This window comes from Aquarana catesbeiana, linkage group LG04, assembly GCF_042186555.1.
Source record: "Aquarana catesbeiana isolate 2022-GZ linkage group LG04, ASM4218655v1, whole genome shotgun sequence".
NCBI lineage: Eukaryota > Metazoa > Chordata > Amphibia > Anura > Ranidae > Aquarana > Aquarana catesbeiana.
This window is the reverse complement of record NC_133327.1, coordinates 134794780-134811791: the sequence shown is the minus strand read 5'-3', so window position 1 is coordinate 134811791 and position 17012 is coordinate 134794780.

Below are 17012 nucleotides of genomic sequence, written 5' to 3'. Positions count from 1 at the left end.
GACATACTGCAGGAGACAATCAGAGACTGCGGACATACTGCAGGAGACAATCAGAGACTACGGACATACTGCAGGAGACAATCAGAGACTGCGGACATACTGCAGGAGACAATCAGAGACTGCGGAAATACTGCAGGAGACACTCAGAGACTGCGGACATACTGCAGGAGACAATCAGAGACTGCGGACATACTGCAGGAGACAATCAGAGACTGCGGACATACTGCAGGAGACAATCAGAGACTGCAGACATTATACAGGGGATGGTCAGAGAACTTTCAGTAACGCACAGCTTTACAGTTGAATAACACAGCTCAGGGTTTAAACAGTCAGGCATTTTATGGTTGTAAGGACACCTGACCAGCCAAACTCACTACATACATTCAGGACTGTGGGCGGGGCTTCCACTCTCTGCTGTCACTAAAGCAGCTGAGAGCTCCACTGATGCTTTGTTGGGGGGCCCACATCACCCGTGAATTGTCGCCCCATGACAGCTTTGCAGAGCGCACAGAGGACATGGGAGGATGTATTCCGCGCTAGCCAGCTGAGAGGGGCGGGGCTGGGAGCTCCACTGACGCTCTGACCCCGCCCACGTGCAGCCTGTGTACTGGGAATAGAGCGCCTGTAGTGAGAGCCAGTGATCGGAGTGGGAGTGTCATTGGAGCTCCCGGCCCCGCCCCCGGACCTCTGTATTCACCAGCCAGTATAGAGGGGGCGGGGCCGGAAGCTCCATTGACACTCGCACTCCGATCACTGGCTCTCACTACAGAAGCTCTTTTCCAAGTACACAGGCTGCACGTGGGCGGGGTCAGAGCGTCAGTGGAGCTCCCGGCCCCGCCCCTCTCAGCTGGCTAGCGCGGAATACATCCTCCCATGTCCTCTGTGAGGTCTGCAAAGCTGTCATCGGGGCCCTAATTCACGGCTAGCGCGGGCCCCCCAACAAACATTGGGCCCAGGGCAAGTGCCCTGTTTGCCCTGCGCTAAAGACGGCCCTGCTTTTACTGCATATAAGACTTGTATTTTGGTTTTAAAAAAAGAGTCCATGTTCAGCAACTAAACAAGTATTGTCTTGTTTTGTGCTTGTGAGCTGTTGGAATATCTGATATCTATATTCAGACTGGGAGTAAGCGGTATATGACGAAAGCATTCAAGCGGAGTGTGGGACATTTGTTACACTTATCACAAACATTTTGAACATATATATTTTTTATAGACACTCTCTGGAATTGCTAGTTGTATCAATATCCATTATGGAATGGAGATTTACTATCTTTCTTCTGAAGTTCATCCATCTGTGCTTCGCCTGGTCACGAATAATATTGCCACAGCTCCCAGTACAGATGCCCCCAACTTTCCTTGGTCCATAGTATCACATGTTGAATTTAGAGCTGACCTGTGAATAAAATGGGGAGGGACCTTTTCATGGGGACTTCCCCTCCCCCCTCCCCTCCAGTTTTTGGTTAACCATCATATTTTTGATGTTTATTAGCATGTTTTACAGATACGCATCTATACATAATGCACTTGCTCCTAAGAAAGGGGAGCGTTTTCCACAAAACACGGGAGGCCACCGTCGCCGCTGCCGAGCAGGGCCCAATGATGGGCTAAGTGCAACCAACTGGGGGGGGAGGGGTCGGGGGTGATGGCATACTCTTTGCCGCCACTGGTGCTAGGTGTCAGCACAATATAGGTCAACAGGTTCTAGGAGTCTTCTACTATTCAATCCAATGACTGGGACTTGCAACGTAGCTGTATACTATTCTGCTCATCAGCTGCCTTCGCTCTGGACAAAATGTTGGAAGGCCCAGTGTCTCATTACAACTCACATGCCCAATCACCACTGTCCCATCAAACATGGACCTTCTGAGCCCAGGAGAGTGGAAAAAGCTGAAATTTATATCCCATGGGTATGTCCAAGGTCCAAGGGATGATCTTAGCCCAGAGGATTGGGGAATGGAGTTAAAGAAGCCCATACCTGCCACCAAGGAAGATGGGTAAAGGGGCACGCCGCTACAACACAACATTTTCATTTGCAGACGACTTGTTAGCCAAGGGCTGCATGCTGTGTCTGCTCCATGTATTACCAATCACATTTTAAATGTTCAAGACCAACTTGAATCCAATTGGTGGCTTTGAGAAACTTTTTTGTACACCAGGTTCTGTATATGAGAGAAAGCAAGAAGCCTACAGAGCCTGTTTGGGACTGATTAATTTGCATCACAGGTAGGGGTTCTTGAGTTACCATGCAAGGAGTTACACTACAGCCAGTCCTAAGACAAGGTCCTTTAGCCCTCATTCACATTGGAGCAACTTGTCATGTGATTTGAATCGCATGACAAGTCGCACCCTATTGCCGGCAATCGCATTGTTCAAATCGGTACCGCATTGATTTGAAAAGTAGTTCCTGCACTACTTTTGGTGATTTCGGGTGTGACTTTCATAGACATCTGTGCAAAGAAAGCCACACAAATGTCTTTCAAGTCACACCCGAAGTTGCACTGACATGCGGCTTTGAAATCATGTGAGTCGTGTGAATGAGGGCTAAGCACCCAAAGTGGAAAAGCCAAATTTCCACCACTCCAAAAAGTTGTGAACTTCCTCAGCAGCATATGTTGTAGGTCCTGCTCTTTTTGTACCCCATTCCTGGTTAGCACCCAAGGTTGCCCACTGTTTCTGCCTACCCCTCAGTTTGGCCATGACTACACCAATGAAAACCATGACTACAGGTAATGAACAGTTCAAGGTTCAATATTCACCTGGAATGTAGCTTTAATAACTTATTAAACAACCTTATTCATATGAAATTCCTAATCTGGCCAAACGCCTTGAAATAAGAGGATTGAAGACAGTATACGCACTAAAGTATTACTACACCACACTGCTCTATGATTTTAAGCAGAAAATGTGTGCCTGTTTGCTGAATGGTGGAAATACAGGATGGGGTAAACACATTTGACAAGTCACTGTAGATTTTTCTAATGGCTCTTTCACATGTGGGTTGTGGTGGGACTTTTATTTAAACAACACCCTAGCTCTCAGCTGGCCCTGATTTAGAGGGCCTCTTTCCTCTTTCCAACCTCTCTGTCCTTTCCATATTAACTACAAAAGTTTCCTAATACACTAAACCTTTCACCCAACCTTTACATTTTTGCATTTGTTATTTTAAAAAGATAGTATATTTACCAATAATAATATGGGGAACTATAACGGCCACAACGCAGTGAAATGTTAAAATATTGTAAAGTCTTTATTATTCAACTATTACAATCATATTTTATAAGAAAAAAAAGAGTCCCCTTCCCAAGAATGGGGGGGAGAGAATACAATACAAACGATAAAACACTGTATACAGTTGGCACGGTACACTAATTTGAAACAAATTGGTCTGGTATTGTCTGTACGGTCGACATTTCGCCAAAGAAACAGGCTTCCTGAGGACCCAGACTATGGGTCTTAGGTATTTACCTAACTTTTTGACTGTACTCTATTCTATCGGGCGTTTGTTCCAGGAGGGTTTTTGGTGCCAATCACCTGGGCAGCATCCGCCGATCGGGGGTTGACGCCCTCCCTCATTGACAACGCTGTCGTGGCTCTGGGGGGTGTCCTTGGCTATGCGTCTAGAATAAATAGCACTTCTTTCGGAATGGGTCATCCTCTTTGTTGCTTCTCCTGCAGGGACACTATGCACTGTACTCTGTATTATGGCTTACACTTATGGGATAAGGTATCCACTTCGCTGATGCATTACAACTTTTTCCTTTATCTATTTTTTTGGATTTTCTTGCTTATTGCTCTTTATCTACTATTGTAGATCCCTTTTCTGGGGGACGCTCACTATGTGGCTGTTTCTATTCTAGTTCATGTTCCCTTTCTCACTTGGGTGGCAGATTCACTGTTGCACCCTCCTTTGACCCCTTTTTGTCTTTATTCAAGTCACTTCATGTTTCATTTTATTCTATTTTATTTCTCTCCTCCCTGGGGATAAGGTTTATCAGTTTAACTTTAATTTCACAACTGATTCTGTATTTGGACCCGACTAGCAGTCACTGTTTATAATTTTTGTTTCAAAAATTCAATACTTATTACAAACATTTTGAACATATATATTTTTTATAGACAATCTCTGGAATTGCTAGTTGTAGCAATATCCATTATGGAATGGAGATTTACTATCTTTCTTCTGAAGTTCATCCATCTGTGCTTCACCTGGTCACTGATAATACTGCCACAGCTCCCAGTACAGATGTCCCCAAATTTCCGTGGTTCATAGTATCACATGTTGAATCTAGAGCCGACCTGTGAGTAAAATGGGAAGGGACTTCCCCTCCCCCCTTCCCCCCCTCCAGTTTTTGGTTAACCATCATATTTTTGATGTTTATATGCTGGTTTGAATCCCAACCACAACACTACCTGCCTGGAGTTTGCATGTTCTTCCTGTGCCTGCGTGGGTTTCCTCTGGTTACTCCGGTTTCCTCCCACACTCCAAAGACATGTTGGTAGGTTAATTGGCTTCTGTCTAAATTGGCCCTAGTATATGAATGTGAGTTAGGGACCGTAGATTGTAAGCTCCTTGAGGGTAGGGACCGATGTGAATGTACAATGTATATGTAAAGCGCTGTGTAAATTGATGGCGCTATATAAGTACCTTAAATAATAATAATAATGCATGTTTTACAGATACGCATCTATACACAATGTACTTGCTCCTGAGAAAGTGGAGTGTTCTCCACAAAACACATTGAGCCATTTGATGCATTTTTGCCACACTATGCGTTTACATGTTTACTCTATATACATTTTCAACCATGTACTATTTCTTTATTAATTGTATAGGAAGACTCAAATTTTCCTTTTCTGAGGTCCCCCGCCAGTGCTCCTGGCTCCTCCTCCACACTGAGTGCTCCCATAGCAAGCCACTTGCTATGGGGGCACTTGTGCAGGCTCACTCTCAAGATGGCTCTGTGTGTCCATTGATACACAGAGCGTGCCTTGGCCCCGCCCTCACTCTCTCCTTGCTGGCTATGATTGACAGCAGCTAGAGCCAATGTCTCTGAGCCAATGAGGAGTGAGAGAGGCGGGAGAACCTCTGTTCTCTTGCACGTTGCTGGATCGAGATCAGGTACAGGTAAGTATTGGGGGAGGGGGGCTGCATGCAGTTAGGCGTTTTTACCTTCATGCAGAGAATGCATTAAGTTTTAAAATCTTTAGGCTAGGTTAACATCTATGTGAGTGGCTGTGGGTGCCCGCAATGAAAGCAAGCTGCTCTTAAGAGACATGTGGGGCGGCCATTCATTCTGAATGCCAGCCCCACGCATTTCAGACCACAGTTCATTTGGGGGAACCGCAGAGAAATCGCATGGTCAAAAAGACCATGTGATTTCCCTGCGGCCACGTTTTGAAAATGTGCATGAACCTTTTTTTTCCCTCACTGTCTTTTTAGGACAGCCACAGTGAGAGACCTTACCTCCTCCCCTTCCTAGGAAACACTGCGCCAGCCCATAAAATTCTACTTCCCCCTGCCAGACTTCAATTGTTTTTGTTTCCTCTGGTGGGGATACACTGTTAGGAACCTGGCCAGACAGTCAGGGAGACTGTGGCTTTGAAGCTCTGTAGGGGAAGCTGGGGCGCTCCCAGGGATGCGGTGAGGTACATACCTGACCGCACAGTTCGCCACCCCATCTTTACCTAGTGTGGGTAGAAGATCCCACCATCGCATTCACAGGGATACAGCTCCACTCTTCCTGTACATGGGTGCATTAGAACCAGGCGGGCCAAGTGACAGGGGACGTCATTTCCGGCGGAGGGCGGATGTTTCCCTTTGACCCAGGACTTCCGGTTCCAGGTCATGGTGCTGATAGTGGGCTGGACGCAGTCTGGAGAGGAGTCGGGAATGCGGCACAGGCAGCGTGAGACTTCACAGCAGCAACCACCAGTGCGGCTATGTCTGAAGTGGATGCCCAGACAGCGCACAGCGATGCTAGCTCCAGCCATCCAAAGGTAAGGGTACCCTGGGGAAGGGTCCTCTTTATCTAGGATTTCCCCCCTCCATGGATTGTTCCTTGTAGTGGGGGGGGTCCCTCTGGGTGGTTGGGGGGGGGGCTCAGGCCCTTACCTTTTAAAAGGCCCGCAGCACTCCCAGGGTTGTAACCTGTATGACTAGGGGTGAAAGGTGATGTTATTTATTGGTTTTTGCATGTATTTCAGAAAGCTGCTGAGAAATCAAGATCGTCACATAGCTCTAGGTGAAAGTGTGTCTCTTGTAGGCATACCCTAGGGTAATCTTGGAGAAAAGTATTATGCAAAAACTGTATAGATGCATTAGTCAGAGAAAGGGCATCAGAGCAGGAATCGGGATTAGCGGCTTCAGTGAAGGAAATTTCCTCCACCTTTCAGTCATTTAAATCCTTGTTTGAAGGGTTTCAGCTTCCTACAAATCCCTCACCTGCACCTAAAATTACAACCCCTCGACAAGCACAGGGCTCTGCACCTTCCCAACCGGCCGCCACTGCCACGGCAGAAGGAGCTGCTGGGGCCTCCAGAATGGAGACTAGGGAAGAGCCGGATAGTGCAACCTCAGGTTCCCAGGAGTAATCAGAGGAAGAGGACCGGGATGGGGAGTCCAGGAAACCTTCAAGATATAAGCTTTCCCTGGAAGAGGTAGAGGACCTCTTGGGGGCAATTTACACCACCCTTGGAATTCAGACGGATAAGAAACTCCTGACACTCCATGTCCAGATGTACAGGGGCATAGGGGAACAGAAAAAGAAAGTTTTCCTAGTCCATGATGTCCTGGTGGAAACAGTAAAGAAAGAGTGTCAGGATCCTGAATGGAAGCCTTTTTTCTCTAGATCTTTGAAAAGAAGGTTTCTGTTTTCAGAAGATCCATCGTCAAAACCCCAAACTGGACGATGCCTTCTCCAAGGTCTCCAGACATACAGATCTGGCATTTGAGGATATGGGAGCTCTAGCAGATACTATGGATAAAAAAATGGATTGCCTCCTAAAGAAAACCTTTGAATCAACCATAGGACATCTGAAACTGGAAATGGCTTTCACAGTAGTAGCCGTAACCTGGAGCATTGGCTTTCCCAAATTCAGGCTCATATTGAAGTGGGAACCACCAAGGAAACCATATTGTCATCTTTTCCTACTATTCTGCGAGGAGTAGCATATATAGTGGATGCGTCCACAGAGTCCGACCGCATGTCTGCCAGAACCGCGGCCCTAGCCAACTCAGCCAGAAGAGCCCTCTGGCTAAAAAAACGTGGCTAGTGCCTCTAAAGTTAAACTGTGCGGGATCCCATTGACGGGAGATTTACTTTTTGGCTCAGGTCTAGAAGTTGTGCTAGACTGTGTAGCGGTCTAAAAGAAATCCATCCCGGTTAAACGTAAACCCTCAGTTCAAAGAAAGGGTTTTGTCCACAGAAATGAAGCGGGGGTCCCTAAGCCTGAAGGGGGAAAGAAAGTTTGAGGCCAAAGGGGCAAGGGCAGAGGAGGTGCAATTTTCGTCCTCCTGAACAGCCCCGAAAAAGCCAATGACGTTCCAAACACGGTGGGAGGAAGACTGGGGGCCTTCCTCCCACAGTGGGAGGCAGTCTCCTCCAGTCAATTTATTTTGGGGATTGTAAGGAGGGGGTACCACCTGGAATTCACAAGACCACCCCCAAGAAGACTCCTCGTCACACACCTTCCCAGGTGTGTGGAGAAGACCGAGGCCCTATTGGGAGCATTAAAAGAATTGGAGGAACAAAATGTAGTACGCAGGGTTCCAAAGGAGGAGGAAGATAGGGGTTTTTACTTTACTACTTTTTGTAGTGCAAAAACGCTCAGGAAAATACAGACTGATCCTGAACCTAAAACCCCTGAACCAGTCCGTATCCTACAAGAAGTTCCATATGGAATCGATCTTTACGGTCAGAGCCTTGCTACCCCAGATCTGTTACATGGCGTCGCTAGACCTCAAGTACGCCTACTTCCATGTCCCTATCACAGAAGCTTTCCAGAAGTTTCTCTGTCTAGCGGTAAGCATAGAAGGAGAAACAATCCATCTACAGTTTCAGGCACTAACATTCGGCCCGTCTTCATCACCCCGAATCTTCACAAAGGTCATGACAGAAGTCATGGCCTTTCTGCGGCTTAAAGAAGTCTCAATTGCATATCTCGACAACCTGCTCCTCTTTGCAGCATCTCCAGAACAGTTAACCAGAAATCTGGAACTGACAAAGAAAATGTCCAGCTTGATTCCATCTTGGTTACCTGGGGTACCTGCTATACTCCACTCAGTTGAGGGTTTTTCTCCCGGCAGAAAAAATGACAGAAATTGGACAAGGCAGTGGCTTCTGTCCAGAACAACCAGCAGGTCTCTATAAGGTCAGCAATGTCAACTCTGGGTCTGCTAACTTCAACCATCCCAGCAGTTCAGTGGGCAGGGCTACATTTTCACCCCCTTCAAATCTTTGTCCTAAAAATATGGGACCACAGCCAGGAGTCGTTAAACACCTTAGTACATATTCCACCTCAGGTAAAAAGATCACTCTGGTGGTGGAGGAAAATGGTAAACCTGTCGCAGGGTCGTCTATGGCTCATCCCGGTCTCCAGGGTGATAAAGTGGAGGGTTTTTTTTTGGGACTTTAAATGAAACCATGGCCTGGTAAGGGCATGTATTTCCATCCCTGTTGAAGTAAAAAAAAAAGGAGGAGAGCAAGAGAGTGGGACTTTACATGAAGCATGAAGCACGTGGTTGCAATAGAGTAAATTGGTGAACATATAGGAGATTTATTGATTATTATATACATACATATAATGCTGGTATCAATTATAGACAATGAGCATGGTAATAACAATAAACATGGTAATGACATTGGTATCTCATGATATAACCACAATAATATTCCAAAGTTCATTAAAAGTGTTCACCAATTTACTCTATTGCAACTACGTGCTTCATGTAAAGTCCCAATCTCTTGCTCTCCTCCTTATTTTTGACTTCAACCGGGATGGAAATACAGGACCTTACCAGGCCATGGTTTCATTTAAAAAACCCCAGGCATGGAAATACATGACCTTACCAGGCTATGGCTTCATTTAAAGTTCCAAAAAACCCCTCCTCACTCTAAATAGGAATGGAAGCACGTGGTAATGCTCCATTGGTTCAGTTCTATTACACCCCTTGCATTTAATTGACCTAATGCTAGCCTCCCCTGGTTTATCTGATCTACCTCCTTATCATTAGTATCTTCTTATTCATTAATTCATTTATACAGCTTTTACAGTTGAATTTGGACATATAACTTTGGTTCGTTGTCACTGTTGGTGGTGTGCATGGTCGGGCTGCCATGCCATCTGACTGATTGTCTCCTTGTCCGGGAGTTGTGATGCACCTTGCGGGCCTTCTCCCATCCCCCACCTCTTATGACGCTTGGGGGGATGCACCGCCACTGCGGATCAACGTCACGCATTCCACGCTGGACGTGCGGCGTACTTTGGGCACTATCACACCCATGCAGGTGGTTTCCACGCTCGTGAGCAACATGGGAGATATGTTGGTGCCAGTTGGCCGGCACGGCGCCCCTCCTCCCACTCTGCTACATGGTGTTACGATGGTGGGTTGTTCCGTGGTGGCGCATATATGGGCATCTCCCCGGGCGGTCTTGGCACTTGAGACTCTCTGCACACCGGACTCCATGCAGCTAGGGATCTAATTTTTTCCCCTCTCCTCGGTTTCTTCATCCACACTAGGTAATATTGCACTCCTTTTCACCGCCCCTCGGGCCTTCCATTCCCACCTCCTAGGTGCCACTGGTGGGTAACCACTTCTCTCACTCACACTTCCATCCCACACAGTTTATGGTTAGCTTCAGGGTCGTCAGTTCTCACTTTTTACTAGCACGGGTCCCCTGCCCACTTTCTCACCCTCACTCATATCTCTTAGAGACTTCCCAGATTCAATTCATATTTTCACTTTCTACACAGGAGTGCCTCGTGGTTCCATTGCTGCCCTGGTTGATGCCTGTGTGGGTCGTCCCCGCCGAGTTGTCCGCCACAGCTCCCGGTTGGAGGTGCCATCAGATGGCTTGCGGTGCCCGGCATCATACCATCAATACACGAACTACAGTAAGTAAGCATGCACCTGGTGTGGGGTCATATATATATATATATATATAATCAGACTATTCATATATAATAATTCAATTTTAGATACATCACACGCTTGCTCCTGATGAGAGGATCAAAAGCCACGAAATGCGTAAAGCTACCAGACGCCATGTTACTACTAATACTTACCCAGACCTTTAAGTCATTATGCAATACCCATCTTTACAGGACTAGTGAGGCCATAGGTCCTGCAGGCACTATTTTGCAATTTATGGTTTTATACAATCTTGCTTTTGGTGAACTATGGAATATTATTGTAGTTATATCATGAGATACTAATGTCATTACCATGTTTATTGTTATTACCATGCTCATCGTCTATAATTGATAACCAGCATTATATGTATGTATATACTATATAATAATGAATACATTTCCTATATGTTCACCGATCTACTCTATTGCAACCTGTCAGAAACAATGAATCAGACTGAGATAGAAGTACAGTTAAATCACACTTGTTTAATAATATTAAAAAAAGGTAAACAGAGTAAACGTAGTCAAAACATAGCCAGAGTTCAGAAACCGGAACGGATAGTCAGACAAGCCAAACGTCAGGGAGCCGGAGATGAGCATAGTAAAACAGCAAGCAGGATCTGGAGCCAGAAGGGATGTCAGCCAAGCAAGTCTTTCAACAGGAATGCAGGAGAGCGTCTGTGTGATGTTGACTAAGGCGAAGGCAGAGATCCTCTGGGCTGGACGGTTTAAATAGGCAGGAATGAGGAGCAGGATATCATCAACAAGTGCATGGCTGTGAAGATATAGGTGCTGGCAATTAGCCGACAGCAGAGCGGCCAGCTCAGAGAAGGAAGGGCTGAGCCCAGCCCTGACACAACCACGTGCTTCATGTAAAGTCCCACTCTCTTGCTCTCCTCCTTATTTTTATTCCGGTTTCCAGGGTGGTGACCACAGACGCAAGCGGCAAAGGCTGGGGCACACACTTAGGAACCCTACTGGCACAGGGCACCTGGAGGGATGAGGAGCTCAAAAGGTCGTCCAATTGGAAGGAACTGAAAGCCGTCAGGTTGGCACTCAGGTCCTTCAGGAGGAAACTACAAGGCCACCACATTCAAGTGTGCTTAGACAACTCCTCGGTGGTTGCATACGTAAACAAGCAAGGCGTCATGAGGAGCTGAATCCTGTTGACCCTGGCAACAGAAGTCCTGAGCTGGGCCGATACCAGCGCACTCTCCCTTTCAGCGGATTATCTAAAAGGGGAAAAGAATGTGGTGGTGGACTTTCTCAGCAGAAAACAGCTGTGAGAGGGCGATTGGGTCCTCAACCAAGAGGTCTTCTATCTTATATCCAAAAGATGGGGACCCCCGGAGGTGGACCTCTTCGCATCAAAGGACAACGCAAAAAAACCCTGTTTCTTCTCCTTTAATAGGTGGGAAGACACACTAGGGATGGATGCACTAACACAGAGCTGGCGTTTCACAAAATGCTATGCCTTCCTGCCACCAGTTCTGCTACTGGCAGTGCTGAGAAAATTCCAAACAGAGAACAACTCTCTGATCTTGGTGGCATTGCATTGGCCCAAAAGGTCCTGGTTCTCCGTCCTCAAACAATTAGTAGTAGAACCCCCATGGTTCCTACCACTCCGGGAGGATCTCCTTTCACAGGGCCCGGTCCTTTGTCCCCAGGTACATCGATGGAACCTAGTGGCCTGGCTACTGAGGAAGGGTTATTAAAATCCAAGGGATTTTCAAAAAGGCTAATATCCACTCTCCTCAGTAGCAGAAAGAAGGAGACGCGCCTGATCTACAAACAGGTCTGGGTACGTTTTAATGAATGGTGCGCAGGAAACACCTTCGAGGTGCAGAGCCCCATAGCAGTTTGAGTTTTTGCAGTGTAAGATAAAGGGTTAGCCATGAGTACCCTAAAGAGCAAAGCAGTAAGGAAGTCAGATTCCCTGTTTATTTTGTTTTCTGGGGCAAGAAAGGGGTATAAAGCGTCTCGACGCACTATTGCCAGATGGCTCAGGGTAACCATTGGCCAGCCCTTTACGTTAGCAGGAAAAGAAGTTCCTGTTGGAATAAAAGCACACTCTACTAGGGCTATGGCAGCTTCTCAAGTAGAAAAGGCTGGAACAACGCCAGAGCAAATTTGCAAAGCAGCAATCTGGTCCAGTTTCGCCACCTTTGTAAAACATTACAGGGTGGACCTGGTGTCGGAAAATGAGCAAGCCTTTGGGTGAAGGGTTTTGCAAGCCGTAGTCCCACCCTAAGTGGTAAGTGCTCGTCTATCCTCTCATTGTGGCTGTCCTGAAAGACGGTGAGGGAAAATTAGAGTTACACTTACCGGTAATGTCTTTTCCAGTAGTCTTTCAGGGCAGCACTAGTTACCTCCCCGAATTTATAGGGGGTATTGAGGAAGACCTTAACACAGGCACGGTAGTAATATGTGATGGTATGTTATTAATGTGTTCTTGTGTCTCCCCAGTGGCCGGAGGTGCTCTTAGAAAAAAACTGAAGTCCGGCAGGGGGAAGTGGAATTTTATGGGCTGGCGCAGTGTTTCCTAGGAAGAGGAGGAGTCAAAGTCTCTCATTGTAACTGTCCTGAAAGACTACTGGAAAAGACGTTACCGGTAAGCGTAACTCTAATTTTTTCGGAAATGCAGACACAGCAGCTCATTCATCTGAATTGCTGCTGTGCCTGCGCAAATGCGGGTTGCAAAAATACATAGGTGTGATCCTAGTGTTAGCCTTTAGAACCACTTTAAGCCTGGGTTCACACTGCCTTAAAGAGCGGCTCACAGCAGGGGACCGGTGTGTCCCTGTTTACTGTTTTCAGGTCCGATCTTGGTCCAAATTTTTGCCTGAATTCGGACCTGAAACGGACCAGAAGATGCACAGCACTCCTGCAATTCGTTTTGGACCCGCTCCGGAGATGTGCGAACCAGCACCACTGAGAGACAGTCACAATCTCCTGACGTGCAAATTGGATGCAGGTAAACCCGCATCCAATTCACAATAGTGTAAACCCAGCCTAAAAAGAAGCACTGCACTCATCCATGGGTTGCAGTGTAGCATAAAACTAAGAGCTGTATAAATACCTGCAAAAACCTGTTTTTTGTGGTATGGAGAGCAAAGGTATGCCCATTCCCACATTGTTAACAGACCTAATCACTTTCAGGTTAGAAAGGGTGGCAGTTAAGCTTCAGAGAACTTCTGTGGTAAGGGGAGCACAGGTATGTCCCTTTCCCATAATGTAGAGCACAGAGTCATCTATTACTAGGCTCCATGATATACCTCCCACCTTCCTGACATGAGAAAGAAGGACACCACAAGTTTGTAGTCTAAGGACTTGCCACGTTCCCAGTTACATGTAGACTTATTATGAAAGCTATGATTGGGTAAACCCACAAATGATTTCATTCATGACTACTTTTCTTTCATACCAGCTTTTCAAACTAACAAATGCAGGAATTCAGAGCACGTCGGAAAGGATTATTGTAGAATAAGAGTTTTAGTTATTTAAATGGTACAATTCTCTATACAAGCCTATACAGCAGACCAAAAAGGACAACTGAGAGGAAAGAGAGACAATTTGGAGCTATGTAATCAATGTCAGGTAAGGAAGGTGTGCTTAAAGTGTAACTCCACTTTTGTTAAGAAAAAAAAAATCCCATCTTGGTAATATGTGTTCATTGCAAGCATTTTAACAAAATTTTATAGCAGTTTCCTACCTTTTTCTGTTTTGAAGAAAAAGCTGTTTGTTCTAGTATGTCCTTTAAAGACTGATTCCTGGATGGGAGGGTCTGTGTCAAGTTGTGGGTGTGGCCAGATAGCACTAACAGTGGGAAGGACTTAGGGGGCATAGGTAAAAAAAAACTGAGCCTACTCACAGCATGCAAATCCCACAGTCCTTTTACCAGCAAAATATGCTTTAATTTAGGGCTGCAACTAACGATTATTTTCATAATCGATTAGTTGCTCGATTATTGTTTCGATTAATCGATTAATCGGTTAATAACCTTAAAAAAAAAAAAGTGTGGTGTTTATTTAGTTAATATTTAAAGTTTAAAAAAAAAAGCAATTTATTCTTAAATATCTCTATGCAGTGGTAAATATAAACAACCAACTATATGGTTAGGGAGCAAAATATTGAATCCACTCTGAGAATAACAGACAGAGATATACTGTATATACACTATTAGAGGAGATATACTGTATACACTATTAGAAGAGAAATACAGTTTTTTGGCCAATTTGTTGTTGGGCAGATTAAAAAATAGAAATTGCTGCAAAAACGCATTACATGCTTTTCTGCAGCTTCTCCATTGAAGTATATTGAACCGAAAAAGCACCGTTTTGCGTTAAAAAAAAAAAAAAAGTCCTTGACCCTTTCCAAATACGAAGCGGCTGAAAAAAAGCATAGATATGAACGTGTCCCATAAAAAACACAAAGATGTGAACCAGGTCTAAGACGTTTAGTTACATAGTTACATAGTTACATAGTTAGTAAGGTTGAATAAAGACACCAGTCCATCCAGTTCAACCTGAGTGAGTGTGGGTCTACAACCCTGACCCTTGTCCCTAACCCTGAACATCGCACACTCACATCAATCCCTACCCTCAATCCAAGGTCCCCATTCATATACTAGGGCCAATTTTGGACAGAAGCCAATTAACCTACCAGCATGTCTTTGGTGTGTGGGAGGAAACCGGAGTACCTGGAGGAAACCCACGCAGGCACAGGGAGAACATGCAAACTCCAGGCAGGTAGTGTCGTGGTTGGGATTCGAACCAGCGACCCTTTTTTACTGCTAGGTGAGAGTGCTACCCACTACACCACTGTGCCGCCCTGCTAGTAACATAATGGGGTTAAAAAAAACTAAAATGAGCCCTTTATAGTACAAAAAAAGCAAATCACTACTGTAAGGGGTTCATTTTTTTACTGTAGAACTGTGAAAGTAATATTTACAGTAGCGATTATTTGCTCTTTTTTGTACTATAAAGAGCTAATTTTATTATTTTTAACCCCATTATGTTACTGGCCGATTAATCGATTATGAAAATAGTAATCGATTAATTTCATAATCGATTAGTTGTCGATTAATCGATTAGTTGTTTCAGCCCTACTTTAATTACTGTGCCAAAAGTGAGGGTCTAACAGACCTGTACAGACTCAGCACACCCGTTTGTCAAAACTGAAACTATTCCATTCCAGAGACAGGTACATGAATCTGTCTGTGTCTGCACTAAGGAACACTCCTTAATGGACACTCCTTCCTTGGTGCACTCCCTCCCAACACACTGACAGATGCCTAGTCAAAGTGTTTTACTCAGGGATGGGCAGAGCCTGATGGGGAACTGAGGGAAGAGTTCCCCATTAGGCCTGCTTTACTTTTGATTGACAGCACACTACAGTGGGAGGATCTATAGCCATTATTCAGTTCAATAGCAGCTTTCAAATCTGCCCACTGTCAGTCATAAGTAAAACGGACCTGATAGGGAACTATTATGTGACAGGTCATTTCCCAAATGTGCACACAGAGATAATGCACAGAGTGCAGGGTTCAGGAGTGGTAGCAGAGATTGCAGGTCTCATGAGTGGTAACACACAGAGTTTAGGGCTCAGGAGTGGTAGCACAGAGTGCAGGGTTCAGGAGTGGTAGCACAGAGAGTGCAGGGCTCAGGAGTGCTAACAGAGATTTCAGGGCTCAGCAGTGCTAACACAGGGAGTGCAGGGCTCAGGCGTTTGCAGCAGACAGAGTAAAGGCATCAGGAGTGCAAGACTCAGACGTGATGACACACTGAATACAGAGGTCAGAAGTGCCTGACGTACAGAGTGCAGGGGTCAGACGTGCATAATGCACAGGGTGAAGGGGTAAGAAGTGCATAATGCACAGAGTATAGGGTTTCAGAAGTACATAATGCAGAGTGCAGGGCTCAGAAGTGCAGAGTTCAGAGGTCAGACGTGCATAATACAGAGAATGCAGGGCTAAGAAGTACATAACAGTGTGTAGGGCTCAGAAGTACATAACACCAAGTGTGTAAGGCTCAGAACTGGATAACACAAAGAGTTCAGGGATCAGGAGTGCAGGGGTGAGGAGTGCGTAACACGCAGAGTGCAGGGGCCAGCAGTGCATAATACACAGAGTGCAGGGCTCAGAAGTGTGTAATGCAGAGAGTTAAGGGCTCAGGAGTGCATATTACAGAGAGTGTAGAGATAAGTAGTGTATAATGCACAAAATGCAGGGATCAGAAGTACATAAAGCACAGGGCGCAGGGCTAAGGAATAATGCACAGAGTGCAGGCATCAGGAGTTCATAATGGGGGAGAGAGTACAGGGGACAGGCGTTTGTTCGTTCAGACTAAGTATGCCACTGGTCTGTGTTCATTATAACCACCTGGTGCACTCTCAGTGTTCTAATGAGGAAAATTGTGGGGTCTGCAGCTCCTTAGAAGTGTTTAACCCTTAAGGGAGTATCTCACCAAAAATTAAATTTCTTTCGCAGAGGATGCCTAAAATTGTACTTGCATCTTAGAGCAGACGTCTGAGAAGATCAGTAATCTAATCACACACCGAACGTGTGTGGGGGGTATTCTGTACACCCACAGCATACAGAATGCCTCCAGGTTGCTATATTGTATTTAATTATTTGTCAGTTTTAGCAAATTACAGCTGCTTCAGATTAAAATGGAAAGGTATTTTTTTAATGACCAGCACTTCCCAACTGACATATGTATGTGTGTGTGTGTGTATATATATATATATATTGAGGGGGTTAGCTCAGCAGCGGGTGTGTGTGACCCCCTGGATGGGTTCACCACACAAAATCAGGCACAGCAGACAGCGTTGCTGTAATGGGTCCCAGATGATTGACAGGAGGGAGGGAGCCGAGCCCTTCC